This window comes from Oncorhynchus keta, chromosome 3, assembly GCF_023373465.1.
Source record: "Oncorhynchus keta strain PuntledgeMale-10-30-2019 chromosome 3, Oket_V2, whole genome shotgun sequence".
Classification (NCBI taxonomy): Eukaryota; Metazoa; Chordata; class Actinopteri; order Salmoniformes; family Salmonidae; genus Oncorhynchus; species Oncorhynchus keta.
In genome coordinates, this window is record NC_068423.1 from 29,799,212 (window position 1) to 29,813,889 (window position 14,678).

The window sequence follows — 14,678 nt, forward strand, 5'->3', positions numbered from 1 at the left end:
GTTCAAGAAGAACAGGTCAGCCAGCAAACCTTCTCAGAGATTATTGGTCCATTTCATCTCATTATCTGTTTCCAATCCATTGCAATGGCAGAGATGAAATCTTCCCTAAACACATCTGGCATGGTTTATCCCAAACATGAGCCAGGACATCTGGCATGGTTTATCCCAAACATGAGCCAGGCTGGCTGAGACGTATTTACCCCGACCTCTAGTAAACTACTACCAACAAAGCACTGACCTCTAGTAAACTACTACAAACAAAGCACTGACCTCTAGTAAACTACTACAAACAAAGCACGGACCTCTAGTAAACTACTACCAACAAAGCACTGACCTCTAGTAAACTACTACCAACAAAGCACTGACCTCTAGTAAACTACTACAAACAAAGCACTGACCTCTAGTAAACTACTACAGACAAGGCACTGACCTCTAGTAAACTACTACAGACAAGGCACTGACCTCTAGTAAACTACTACAAACAAAGCACGGACCTCTAGTAAACTACTACCAACAAAGCACTGACCTCTAGTAAACTACTACAAACAAAGCACTGACCTCTAGTAAACTACTACAGACAAGGCACTGACCTCTAGTAAACTACTACAGACAAAGCACTGACCTCTAGTAAACTACTACAGACAAAGCACTGACCTCTAGTAAACTACTACAAAGCACGGACCTCTAGTAAACTACTACAAACAAAGCACGGACCTCTAGTAAACTACTACCAACAAAGCACTGACCTCTAGTAAACTACTACAAACAAAGCACTGACCTCTAGTAAACTACTACAGACAAGGCACTGACCTCTAGTAAACTACTACAGACAAGGCACTGACCTCTAGTAAACTACTACAAACAAAGCACTGACCTCTAGTAAACTACTACAGACAAGGCACTGACCTCTAGTAAACTACTACAAACAAAGCACGGACCTCTAGTAAACTACTACCAACAAAGCACTGACCTCTAGTAAACTACTACAAACAAAGCACTGACCTCTAGTAAACTACTACAGACAAGGCACTGACCTCTAGTAAACTACAAACAAAGCACTGACCTCTAGTAAACTACTACAGACAAAGCACTGACCTCTAGTAAACTACTACAAACAAAGCACTGACCTCTAGTAAACTACTACAGACAAGGCACTGACCTCTAGTAAACTACTACAGACAAGGCACTGACCTCTAGTAAACTACTACAGACAAGGCACTGACCTCTAGTAAACTACTACAGACAAAGCACTGACCTCTAGTAAACTACTACAAACAAAGCACTGACCTCTAGTAAACTACTACAGACAAGGCACTGACCTCTAGTAAACTACTACAAACAAAGCACGGACCTCTAGTAAACTACTACCAACAAAGCACTGACCTCTAGTAAACTACTACAAACAAAGCACTGACCTCTAGTAAACTACTACAGACAAAGCACTGACCTCTAGTAAACTACTACAAACAAAGCACTGACCTCTAGTAAACTACTACAGACAAGGCACTGACCTCTAGTAAACTACTACAAACAAGGCACTGACCTCTAGTAAACTACTACAGACAGTACAGTATACGGGAAACATATATATTAACATATATTTTAACATGTATTACAGATCAAACTATGTTCAAGCCTTATATGTACACACTAGTGGTGTTCTTCTTTTGGTCTATTACAGCATATTGGATGACTGTAGAATATTCCATTCGCCCAGTTCAATAAAACATTGATAGGTTTAATTAAGCTAATACGTGATTCTCAAATCTTCCCAATACCAAAATCACGTGTTTGTTACAACCTCGCTTATGACTGAACGTTTACAATGTTGCTGCACACAGGTCGAGAGAAAATGTGGATGTAAAGAAAACGTTTTAACAGATTTGTCAGAATGAATATACCCCTTGATCATGCGTAAACACAGTTCACTTTCATAGCAGCCACGTTGTATTCCTTCTCGCAACTATGCACTGCCCACCTCACCCTTTCTCTTCGTCTGTGGATTTTGTGACCAGGCGAAGAAAACATTTTCAAGACAAACCATATCTTAACCGCTACACACAGGCTACATCGTTGTCACCATATTAGCTAAAGTAACAACATCGTCAACATAGCTAATAGAACTAACACGTTAGTAAACCCGCTACAGTCATACAGTAACGTTATAGTGTATAGCCAGTAAGCAGTGACACCAGCGGGCCCCGGTGGAAATAAATTAATAAAAACAAAAGCCTTACCTTGACTTGGAAGAGTTCCAGTGTTGTGTTGGATAGTCATAGCCAGCTAGCTAACATAGCATCCCTCTCTGTTGGATAACCATAGCCAGCTAGCTAACATAGCATCCCTCTCTGTTGGATAGCCATAGCCAGCTAGCTAACATAACATCCCTCTCTGTTGGATAGCCATAGCCAGCTAGCTGACATAGCATCCCTCTCTGTTTGATAGGCTAAACTAGCTAGCTGCATTTGATAGTTAAGTAAGTGAAACTGAAAAAAAAACTATTCTCCCTCTCTCTCTCTTGTTTTTCCTTCATTTTTGAAGAAATTAATTAGTTAAAAACTGTTAAACTATTGTCTTTCGCTCACTTTGAGTCAACTACTCACCACATTTTATACACTGCAGTGCTAAAATGTGATCTTTTGATTGGGTGGACACACCTACTGTGTAGGTCTATGGAAGGGGGTGAAAACCAATAGCCTCCCAGGTTTTGTATTAAAGTCAATGTACCCAGAGGAGGATAGAAGCTAGCTGTCCTCCGGCTACACCATGGTGTACACCATACAGAGTGCTGTTGAGGCTACTATTACAAAATAGTGTGTTATAATCAATAACATGTTGCAGTGAAAATATTTAGTATATTAGTTTTATCTAAAAAGGATAACTTTTAAAATGTTTTACAGTTTTTATGTTTATGAAATTCTGTAATGAATTCTCAGGAGAAAAGGGTGTTGATTCAAGAGCAGAGTGCGGCAGGTGTTTATTTGACAGAAGGATTGTGGTCATACACAGGTAGGAAAATCAAAACTAGGACTGAAGGCTATAACTGGTTCTCACAAACAAGCTAGGAAAAGGCTTAGTAGAGTCAAAATGGACAATACCTCACAAAAGGCACAAACAGAATAAACTGAACTAAATACGGAGCTGATGAGACCAGGTGAGTAACTAACACAGGTGAAATCAATGAACAAAAATGAAAGACAGAACTACGTTCAAGAACACAACGAAACAGAACACAAGGTTGACTAAGAAGATAAATACAGAACCTTATAAAAAGAGAGGACCAAGGCACTCTCCATATAATTAATTAAAATGCCTTTATTTGTTTGGAATCTTACAAATTCACTGGGGAGGATGGTCCTCCCTTTCCTCCTCTGAGGAGCCTCCACTGGTACATATACAGTGCATTCGGAAAGTATTCAGACCCCTTGACTTTTTTCAAATTTTGTTTACGTTACAGCCTTATTCTAAAATTGATCCAATTAAATGTGTTCCTCATAAATATACACACAATACCCCATAATGACATCACAATACCCCATGATGACAAAGCAAAAAACAGGTTTTTAGACATTTTATTTACCTTTATTTACATAAGTATTCAGACCCTTTGCTTTGAGATTCGACATTGAGCTCGTGTGCATCCTGTTTCCTTTGATCATCCTTGAGATGTTTCCACAACTTGATTGGAGTCCACCTGTGGTAAAATCTATTTATTGGACATGATTTGGAAAGGCACACACCTGTCTATATAAGGTCCCACAGTTGACAGTGCATGTCAGAGCAATAACCAAAACATGAGGAACAAGGAATTGTTCTTAGAGCTCCGAGACAGGACTGTGTCGAGGCACAGATCTGGGGAAGGGTACCAAAACATTTCTGCAGCATTGAAGGTCCCCAAGAAAACAGTGGCCTCCATCTTTCTTAAATGGAAGACATTTGAACCACCAAGACTTCCTAGAGCTGGTCGCCTGGCCAAAATGGAGCTATCGGGGGAGAAGGGCCTTGGCCAGGGAGGAGGCCAAGAACCCGAGGGTCACTCTGACAGAGTTCTGTGGAGATGGGAGAACCTTCCAGAAGAACAACCATCTCTGCAGCACTCCACCAATCAGGACTATATGGTAGAATGGTGAGACGGAAGACACTCCTCATTAAAAGGCACATGACAGCCCACTTGGAGTTTGCCAAATGGCACTTAACAGACCATGAGAAACAATATTCTCTGGTCTGATGAAGCCAAGATTGAACTCTTTGGCCTGGATGCCAAGCGTCACATCTGGTGGAAACCTGGCTGTTGAAGCATGGTGGTGACAGTATCATGCTGTGGCGATGTTTTTCAGCAGTAGGGACTGGGAGACTAGTCAGGATGGAGGGAAAGATGAACGGAGCAAGGTGCAGCGAGATCCTTGATGAAAACCTGCTGTAGAGCACTCAGCACACAGCCAAGACAACGTAGTAGTGGCTTGGGGACAAGTCTCAATGTCCTTGAGTGGCCCAGCCAGAGCCCGGACTTGAACCCGATCTAATATCTCTGTAGAGACCTGAAAATAGCTGTGCAGCGACACTCCCTTTCCAACCTGACAGAGCTTGAGATGATCTGTAGAGAAGAATCGGAGAAACTCCCCAAATACAGATGTGCCAAGCTTGTAGCCTCATACCCAAGAAGACTCAAGGCTGTAATCGCTGCCAAAGGTACTTCAACAAAGTACTGAGGGTCTGAATACTTATGCAAATGTGATATTTCAGTTTTTTCAGTTTTTACTCATTTGTGGGTTAACTGCCTGTTCAAAAACATGTTTTGTACCTTGTCAGCTCAGGGGTGTGTAGATTTGAAGCAAAAAACGATTTTAGTAACACTTTAACCACTAAGGCTGTAACGCTGACAAAAATGTCATGTCATTATAGGGTATTGTGATGTCATTATTATTAACCTTTTTTTAAAATTGTACCTTTATTTAACCAGAACCTGGCAGAAAATTGGGCTTTTTTCAGTACCAGAACCTGGCAGCAAATTGGGCCTTTACAGTACCAGAACCTGGCAGCAAATTGGGCCTGTTCAGGGGCAGAACCTGGCAGCAAATTTGGCCTTGTACCAGAATCTGGGGGGCCTTTGAAGCTGGCAGCAAATTCCGCCTTTACAGTCCAGAACCTGGCAACAAATTGGGCCTTTACATTACCAGAACCTGGCAGCAAATTGTGATGTCATTATAGAACCTGGCAGCAAATTGTGATGTCATTATACCAGAACCTGGCAGCAAATTGGGCCTTTACATTACCAGAACCTGGCAGCAAATTGGGCCTTTACATTACCAGAACCTGGCAGCAAATTGGGCCTTTACAGTACCAGTACCTGGCAGAAAATTGGGCCTTTACAGTGCCAGAACCTGGCAGCAAATTGCTATTACCAATATTACCTCCCTCGGTTTCCCCCAAGCAGTACAAGCCTGGAGACGTTAATCGCTGAACACACACATATATTTATGAGGGTTCACTGGCATTCTACGAGATGGCTGATTGGTTCAGAGGATATTTAACCTATTCTATTCTAGGAAATCTGTTTCTATACCTCTCCCAATATGGATGCTTGGGGTAAACCCCAATCAGTTGGTTATTAGAGCACGTGTTGATTGAAGAGCTCCCGCGGGCCTTTTCCGTTCGGTCTAGACAAGTGAATAGATGTGAATAGATGCTTCATTGTCCAAGACCCCATTAAGACGTGACAATGAACCAGAGGAAATGAGTCAGGTATTGAGTCAGGTATTAATCATATGGTATGGTTAGTAGAGATGGATGTTGTCATAGGCCAGGGAATTTACATGATCTCTTTAATTAGAATAAAACATACCTCCGTCTGTGTGTGTGTGTGTGTGTGTGTGTGTGTGTGTGTGTGTGTGTGTGTGTGTGTGTGTGCAGGTGGTCTAATCTAGCTCATGTAGGCAGTCTTGCTTGGTTTTAGTCATTTTTAGTAATTTAGTAGTCTCTCTTTCGAACCCACTGTGTCACACACACACACACACACACACACAACACACACACACTCACACAGGCAGTCTTGCTTGGTTTTAGTCATTTTTAGTAATTTAGTAGTCTCTCACACACACCCACACTACACACACACGGATGCTTCTCTGTCATTATATTTGCCCTTTTAGAGCTACTGGGAGCAGGACATTTATGAAAACAATCTATAAAACAGTCAGGGTCCTTCAACTAACATATTATTCAGTCCTGTTTAAGCATGTTGATTTGGATGCTGAGCACTGTTCAGTCTGCCAGTGACCTCACAAAGCAGGGCTGTTGTTTGGGATTGTTTAGAATGGGGATTGTTTAGAATGGGGATTGTTTAGAATGGGGATTGTTTAGAATGGGGTTTGTTTAGAATGGGGATTGTTTAGAATGGGGGTTGTTTAGAATGGGGATTGTTTAGAATGGGGATTGTTTAGAATGGGGATTGTTTAGAATGGGGATTGTTTAGAATGGGGATTGTTTAGAATGGGGATTGTTTAGAATGGGGATTGTTTAGAATGGGGTTTGTTTAGAATGGGGTTTGTTTAGAATGGGGTTTGTTTAGAATGGGGATTGTTTAGAATGGGGTTTGTTTAGAATGGGGTTTGTTTAGAATGGGGTTTGTTTAGAATGGGGTTTGTTTAGAATGGGGTTTGTTTAGAATGGGGTTTGATTAGAATGGGGATTGTTTAGAATGGGGATTGTTTAGAATGGGGATTGTTTAGAATGGGGTTTGTTTAGAATGGGGTTTGTTTAGAATGGGGATTGTTTAGAATGGGGATTGTTTAGAATGGGGATTGTTTAGAATGGGGTTTGTTTAGAACAGGGTTTGTTTAGAACAGGGTTTGTTTAGAATGGGGATTGTTTAGAATGGGGATTGTTTAGAACGGGGATTGTTTAGAACGGGGTTTGTTTAGAACAGGGATTGTTTAATTGTTTAGAACAGGGATTGTTTAGAACAGGGATGGTTTAATTGTTTAGAACAGGGATCATTTAATTGTTTCGAACAGGGATCATTTAATTGTTTAGAACAGGGATTGTTTAATTGTTTAGAACATGGATTGTTTAGAACAGGGATTGTTTAATTGTTTAGAACAGGGATTGTTTAGAATGGGGATTGTAACAATGGGGATTGTTTAGAATGGGGTTTGTTTAGAACGGGATTGTTTAGAATGGGGATTGTTTAGAACGGGGTTTGTTTAGAATGGGGTTTGTTTAGAATGGGGATTGTTTAGAACAGGGTTTGTTTAGAACAGGGATTGTTTAGAACGGGGATTGTTTAGAACGGGGATTGTTTAGAATGGGGATTGTTTAGAATGGGGATTGTTTAGAACAGGGATTGTTTAGAACGGGGATTGTTTAGAATGGGGATTGTTTAATTGTTTAGAACAGGGATTGTTTAGATTGGGGATTGTTTAAAACAGGGATTGTTTAGAATGGGGATTGTTTAGAACAGGGATTGTTAGGACAGGGATTATTTAATTGTTTAGAACAGGGATTGTTTAATTGTTTAGAACAGGGATCATTTAATTGTTTCGAACAGGGATCATTTAATTGTTTAGAACAGGGATTGTTTAATTGTTTAGAACATGGATTGTTTAGAACAGGGATTGTTTAATTGTTTAGAACAGGGATTGTTTAGAATGGGGATTGTAACAATGGGGATTGTTTAGAATGGGGTTTGTTTAGAACGGGATTGTTTAGAATGGGGATTGTTTAGAACGGGGTTTGTTTAGAATGGGGTTTGTTTAGAATGGGGATTGTTTAGAACGGGGATTGTTTAGAACAGGGATTGTTTAGAACAGGGATTGTTTAGAACGGGGATTGTTTAGAATGGGGATTGTTTAGAATGGGGATTGTTTAGAACGGGGTTTGTTTAGAACAGGGTTTGTTTAGAATGGGGTTTGTTTAGAACGGGGATTGTTTAGAATGGGGATTGTTTAGAATGGGGATTGTTTAGAATGGGGATTGTTTAGAATGGGGATTGTTTAGAACGGGGATTGTTTAGAACGGGGATTGTTTAGAACAGGGATTGTTTAGAATGGGGATTGTTTAGAATGGGGATTGTTTAGAGGGATTGTTTAGAACAGGGATTGTTTAGAATGGGGATTGTTTAATTGTTTAGAACAGGGATTGTTTAGAATGGGGATTGTTTAGAACGGGGATTGTTTAGAATGGGGATTGTTTAATTGTTTAGAACAGGGATTATTTAGAATGGGAATTGTTTAGAACAGGGATTGTTTAGAACGGGGATTATGTTATTGTTTAGAACAGGGATTGTTTAATTGTTTAGAACAGGGATTGTTTAGAACAGGGATGGTTTAATTGTTTAGAACAGGGATCATTTAATTGTTTAGAACAGGGATTGTTTAATTGTTTAGAACATGGATTGTTTAGAACAGGGATTGTTTAATTGTTTAGAACAGGGATTGTTTAGAATGGGGATTGTTTAATTGTTTAGAACAGGGATTGTTTAGAACAGGGGTTGTTTAATTGTTTAGAACAGGGATTGTTTAGAACAGGGATTGTTTAGAACAGGGATTGTTTAATTGTTTAGAACAGGGGTTGTTTAGAATAGGGATTGTTTAATTGTTTAGTTTAGGGATTGTTTAGAACAGGGATTGTTTAATTGTTTAGAACAGGGATTGTTTAGAACAGGGATTGTTTAGAACAGGGATTGTTTAATTGTTTAGAACAGGGATTGTTTGATTGTTTAGAACAGGGATTGTTTAATTGTTTAGAACAGGGATTGTTTAGAACAGGGATTGTTTAGAACAGGGATTGTTTAATTGTTTAGAACAGGGATTGTTTGATTGTTTAGAACAGGGATTGTTTAATTGTTTAGAACAGGGATTGTTTGATTGTTTAGAACAGGGATTGTTTAGAACAGGGATTGTTTAATTGTTTAGAACAGGGGTTGTTTAGAACAGGGATTGTTTAATTGCTTAGAACAGGGATTGTTTAATTGTTTAGAACAGGGGTTGTTTAGAACAGGGATTGTTTAATTGTTTAGAACAGGGATTGTTTAGAACAGGGATTGTTTAGAACAGGGATTGTTTAATTGTTTAGAACAGGGATTGTTTAGAACAGGGAATGTTTAATTGTTTAGAACAGGGATTGTTTAGAACAGGGATTGTTTAATTGTTTAGAACAGGGATTGTTTAATTGTTTAGAACAGGGATTGTTTAGAACAGGGATTGTTTAGAACAGATACACACACACACACACACACACACACACACACACACACACACACACACACACACACACACACACACACACACACACACACACACACACACACACACACACACACACACACAAACTCAATGCCCGTGATCAGTAATTAATGGTCAGTTTGGACTGAAAACGAAGGTATTCTTCTTTAACTATATGAGCAGGATAATGATGTTTGTTTTGGCTCAAGCGGGTTAGAGATGAAAGAATACTGCGAAGGAGAGTATGGGGGCCCAGGAGGAGGGAAGGAGGGAGAGAGAGAGAGAGAGAAAGGGACGGGGGCCCAGGAGGAGGGAAGGAGGGAGAGAGAGAGAGAAGGGAGCAGGGGCCCAGGAGGAGGGAAGGAGGGAGAGAGAGAGAGGAGAAGGGAGCAGGGACCAGGAGGAGGGAAGGAGAGAGAGAGAGAGAGGGGAAGGGAGCAGGGACCAGGAGGAGGGAAGGAGAGAGAGAGAGAGAGAAGGAGAGGAGGAGGAAGGGAGAGAGAGAGAGAGAGAGAGAGAGAGAGAGAGAGGGCACAGGAGGGAAGGAGGGAGAGAGAGAGAGGGAGTGGGGGCCAGGAGGAGGGAAGGAGGGAGAGAGCGAGAGAGAGAAGGGAGCGGGGGCCAGGAGGAGGGAACGGGGGAGAGAGAGAGAGAGAGAGAGAGAAGAAGGGAAGGGAGCGGGGCCCAGGAGGAGGGAAGGAGGGAGAAGGAGGGGGCCCAGGAGAGAGAAGAGGGAGAGAGAGAGCGGGGCCCAGGAGGAGGAGGAGGGAAGGGGGGAGAGAGAGAGGGGAGAGAGAGAGAGAGAGAGAGGGAAGGGAGCGGGGCCCAGGAGGAGGGACGGAGGGAGAGAGCAAGAGAGAGAGAGAAGGGATCGGGGCCCAGGAGGAGGGAGAGAGAGAGAGAGAAGAAGAAGGGAAGGGAGCAGGGCCCAGGATGAGGGAAGGAGGGAGAGAGAGCATGGAGCGGGGCCCAGGAGGAGGGAAGGAGGGAGAGAGAGCAGGGAGCGGGGGCCAGGAGGAGGGAGAGAGAGAGAGCAGGGAGCGGGGCCCAGGAGGAGGGAAGGAGGGAGAGAGAGGAAGAAGAAGGGAAGGGAACGGGGCCCAGGAGGAGGGAAGGAGGGAGAGAGAGAGAAGAAGAAGAAGGGAAGGGAGCGGGGCCAGTAGGAGGGAAGGAGGGAGAGAGAGCATGGAGCGGGGGCCAGGAGGAGGGAGAGAGAGAGAGCAGGGGCCAGGAGGAGGGAAGGAAGGAGAGAGCGAGAGAAGGCGGAGAGAAATGAAATGAGAGGACAGATGGAGGGCAGGAGGTGAGGGGGGTGCAGGAGGTGAGGGGGATGCAGGAGGGTGTATGAGCTACAGTGAAGGGGCCAGTAGCCCATAGAGGGGGGGGTGGACGTGGTCTCTATGGAAACGGCTTAGGCTCACACTGTGCTGCAGAGGCTTCTACACAGAGAGAGGGTGTCTAGTCCTGTGAGACAAGTCAAAACAAATAAACAAATAGCCTCCTTCCTTCAAAGCTTCTGTTTTAACGACACAGATGCTCCTCTCCTGGAATCACATGTTTACCCGAATCACACCGTCTATGAAAATGGAAGACATTTTTCTGTTGTTGTTGTTTGCGAACAGTAATTTGTTTTAAAGTTTTAAGTGGACTTTCACAGGACAGCCCCCCGTCAAAACCATTTCTATGTGATTTAATAGAAGCCAAGGTTAAACCAGAGAAATAGTCATTTTCCAAATGAATTTGAAAAAAAAAAATTCCCCCTCTAGTCATCTCTTAAAGATAATGCCACACGCAAAGAGATAATATTTAACCACTCAAAATGCCAAATGGCTTCACATTTTAGTACCCCCTAATAAATAACGTATGACTCAGTGGACAAAAACGAACTACCTAATTAAATAAATAACTAACGTTATAGACCAAGGTCTTATGGTATATAACTAAACTATACAGTGGTAAAACAACACAGTTTACAGTAAAGTTCCTTTGGATTTTACAGTAAAATACTGTACGTCTTTCAAAACGATCTTACCTTACAGGCCTTTGGAAGTTGGTCTACACGCCCATAGTTTGCTTTGTCTGTTTCTATGTTGTGTGTCTAGTTTGTCTGTTTCTATGTTTTGTGTCTAGTTTGTCTGTTTCTATGTTTTGTGTCTAGTTTGTCTGTTTCTATGTTTTGTGTCTAGTTTGTCTGTTTCTAGGTTTTGTGTCTAGTTTGTCTGTTTCTAGGTTTTGTTTGGTCAGGGTGTGATCTGAGTGGGCATTCTATGTTGTGTGTCTAGTTTGTCTGTTTCTATGTTTTGTTTGGTCAGGGTGTGATCTGAGTGGGCAGTCTGTTGTGTGTCTAGTTTGTCTGTTTCTAGGTTTTGTGTCTAGTTTGTCTGTTTCTAGGTTTTGTTTGGTCAGGGTGTGATCTGAGTGGGCATTCTATGTTGTGTGTCTAGTTTGTCTGTTTCTATGTTTTGTTTGGTCAGGGTGTGATCTGAGTGGGCAGTCTGTTGTGTGTCTAGTTTGTCTGTTTCTATGTTTTGTTTGGTCAAGGTGTGATCTGAATGGGCAGTCTATGTTGTGTGTCTAGTTTGTCTGTTTCTGTGTTTGGGCCTGATATGGTTCTCAATCAGAGGCAGGTGTTAGTCGTTGTCTCTGATTGGGAACCAACCAGGCCTCTCCCATCTTTTTAAGTGGGAGAACTTGCACAATTGGTGGCTGACTAAATACTTTTTTGCCCCACTGTATATGTAAAAGATGGTCAGCCGTTATACAACATTTACACGTCTACAAGCTCTTCAAAAACAAATAACTTCATTTTTTGAAAATGCAAAACGAACCCCAAACCACTTACGTTTTCATCAACGCTAACAGCCCTTTCTTAGTAGTTCTCCAGTCAGCCTTGTAAAAGGTGATCACTGTGTTGTTTATGTGATGGAAAATACCCCATCATCCCGTCGGGGTACAGCAAAACAAGTGCAGACTAGACTGAATATGACACATTGTGAAGTATTTATCATCTGTGTAAATTCCTTCCTGCGTGTGTGTGTGTGTGTGTGTGTGTGTGTGTGTGTGTGTGTGTGTGTGTGTGTGTGTGTGTGTGTGTGTTGTGTGTGTGTGTGTGTGCGTGTGTGTTAATCAAACGATCATTACCCCATACCAACAGAATCCCGGGGCAGTGTTCCAAATGACTCCCTACGCTCTGTGGGCTCTGGTCAAAAGTAGTGCACTAAATAGGGAATAGGGTGCCATAGGGCTCTGGTCAAAAGTAGTGCACTATATAGGGAATAGGGTGCCATAGGGCTCTGGTCTAAAGTAGCGCACTATATAGGGAACAGGGTGCCATAGGGCTCTGGTCTAAAGTAGTGCACTATATAGGGAACAGGGTGCCATAGGGCTCTGGTCAAAAGTAGTGCACTATATAGGGAACAGGGTGCCATTTGGGACAAGAATGATCTCTATTGTGCTCGTTGCTAGGTTTGGTTACTGTTGGCTCAGATGATGCATACCGTGAATATTTACAGTACATGTCCTCACACTACTCACCTCAGACAGGGAGAAAAGGCACCTCTGTAAACCATACAATTAAGCTGTTAAAAACTACATCTAAAGCCAAGAGAACGACAAGCCAAGACATCTAGTTCATTTCTACGCAAAGATCTGTAGAGGTTTCATTGCGTGTCAGATTTGTAATTTCTACATGAGCTGTTATTGTATTATTCTGGTTTGTCATAGAGACAGACAGCATGACTTTTACCGGAACATTCTGGTTCTTCGTAGAGACAGACAGCATGACTTTTAGTGGAACATTCTGGTTTGTCGTAGAGACAGACAGCATGACTTTTAGTGGAACATTCTGGTTTGTCGTAGAGACAGACAACATGACTTTTAGTGGAACATTCTGGTTTGTCGTAGAGACAGACAGCATGACTTTTAGTGGAACATTCTGATTTGTCGTAGAGACAGACAGCATGACTTTTAGTGGAACATTCTGGTTTGTCGTAGAGACAGACAGCATGACTTTTAGTGGAACATTCTGATTTGTCGTAGAGACAGACAGCATGACTTTTAGTGGAACATTCTGGTTTGTCGTAGAGACAGACAGCATGACTTTTAGTGGAACATTCTGGTTTGTCGTAGAGACAGACAGCATGACTTTTAGTGGAACATTCTGGTTTGTCGTAGAGACAGACAGCATGACTTATAGTGGAACATTCTGGTTTGTCGTAGAGACAGACAGCATGACTTTTAGTGGAACATTCTGGTTTGTCGTAGAGACAGACAGCATGACTTTTAGTGGAACATTCTGGTTTGTCGTAGAGACAGACAGCATGACTTATAGTGGAACATTCTGGTTTGTCGTAGAGACAGAGAGCATGACTTTTACCGGAACATTCTGGTTTGTCGTAGAGACAGACAGCATGACTTTTACCGGAACGTTCTGGTTTGTCGTAGAGACACAGCATGACTTTTACCGGAACATTCTGGTTTGTCGTAGAGACAGACAGCATGACTTTTAGTGGAACATTCTGGTTTGTCGTAGAGACAGACAGCATGACTTTTAGTGGAACATTCTGGTTTGTCGTAGAGACAGACAGCATGACTTTTAGTGGAACATTCTGGTTTGTCGTAGAGACAGACAGCATGACTTTTAGTGGAACATTCTGGTTTGTCGTAGAGACAGACAACATGACTTTTACCGGAACGTTCTGGTTTGTCGTAGAGACACAGCATGACTTTTACCGGAACATTCTGGTTTGTCGTAGAGACAGACAGCATGACTTTTAGTGGAACATTCTGGTTTGTCGTAGAGACAGACAGCATGACTTTTAGTGGAACATTCTGGTTTGTCGTAGAGACAGACAGCATGACTTTTAGTGGAACATTCTGGTTTGTCGTAGAGACAGACAGCATGACTTTTAGTGGAACATTCTGGTTTGTCGTAGAGACAGACAGCATGACTTTTAGTGGAACATTCTGGTTTGTCGTAGACAGACAGCATGACTTTTAGTGGAACATTCTGGTTCGTCGTAGAGACAGACAGCATGACTTTTAGTGGAACATTCTGGTTTGTCGTAGAGACAGACAGCATGACTTTTAGTGGAACATTCTGGTTTGTCGTAGAGACAGACAGCATGACTTTTAGTGGAACATTCTGGAACTAAAGCAGTTCCTTTGCTGATATATGTGGTCTTCGTCACTATCAGATTCAGCCGATAGTATGATATTATCGCGTCACAACACAACATTATCATCAATGCGAATCCAGAAGCACATGGAAAACATTCTGGGGGAAAAACTAAAACTAAATGCACAATGTATTTCGGTGTAAAATAACAAGAGTCACTGCAAGCAGTTCGGTAAAGAACCAAGAGGAACGGACACAAAGCAACACTGAAATAAAAACACATCGCGAAACACCGAGAGACGGACATCTTTCCTCGAACTCTGGCTTTCATACATTTCAGA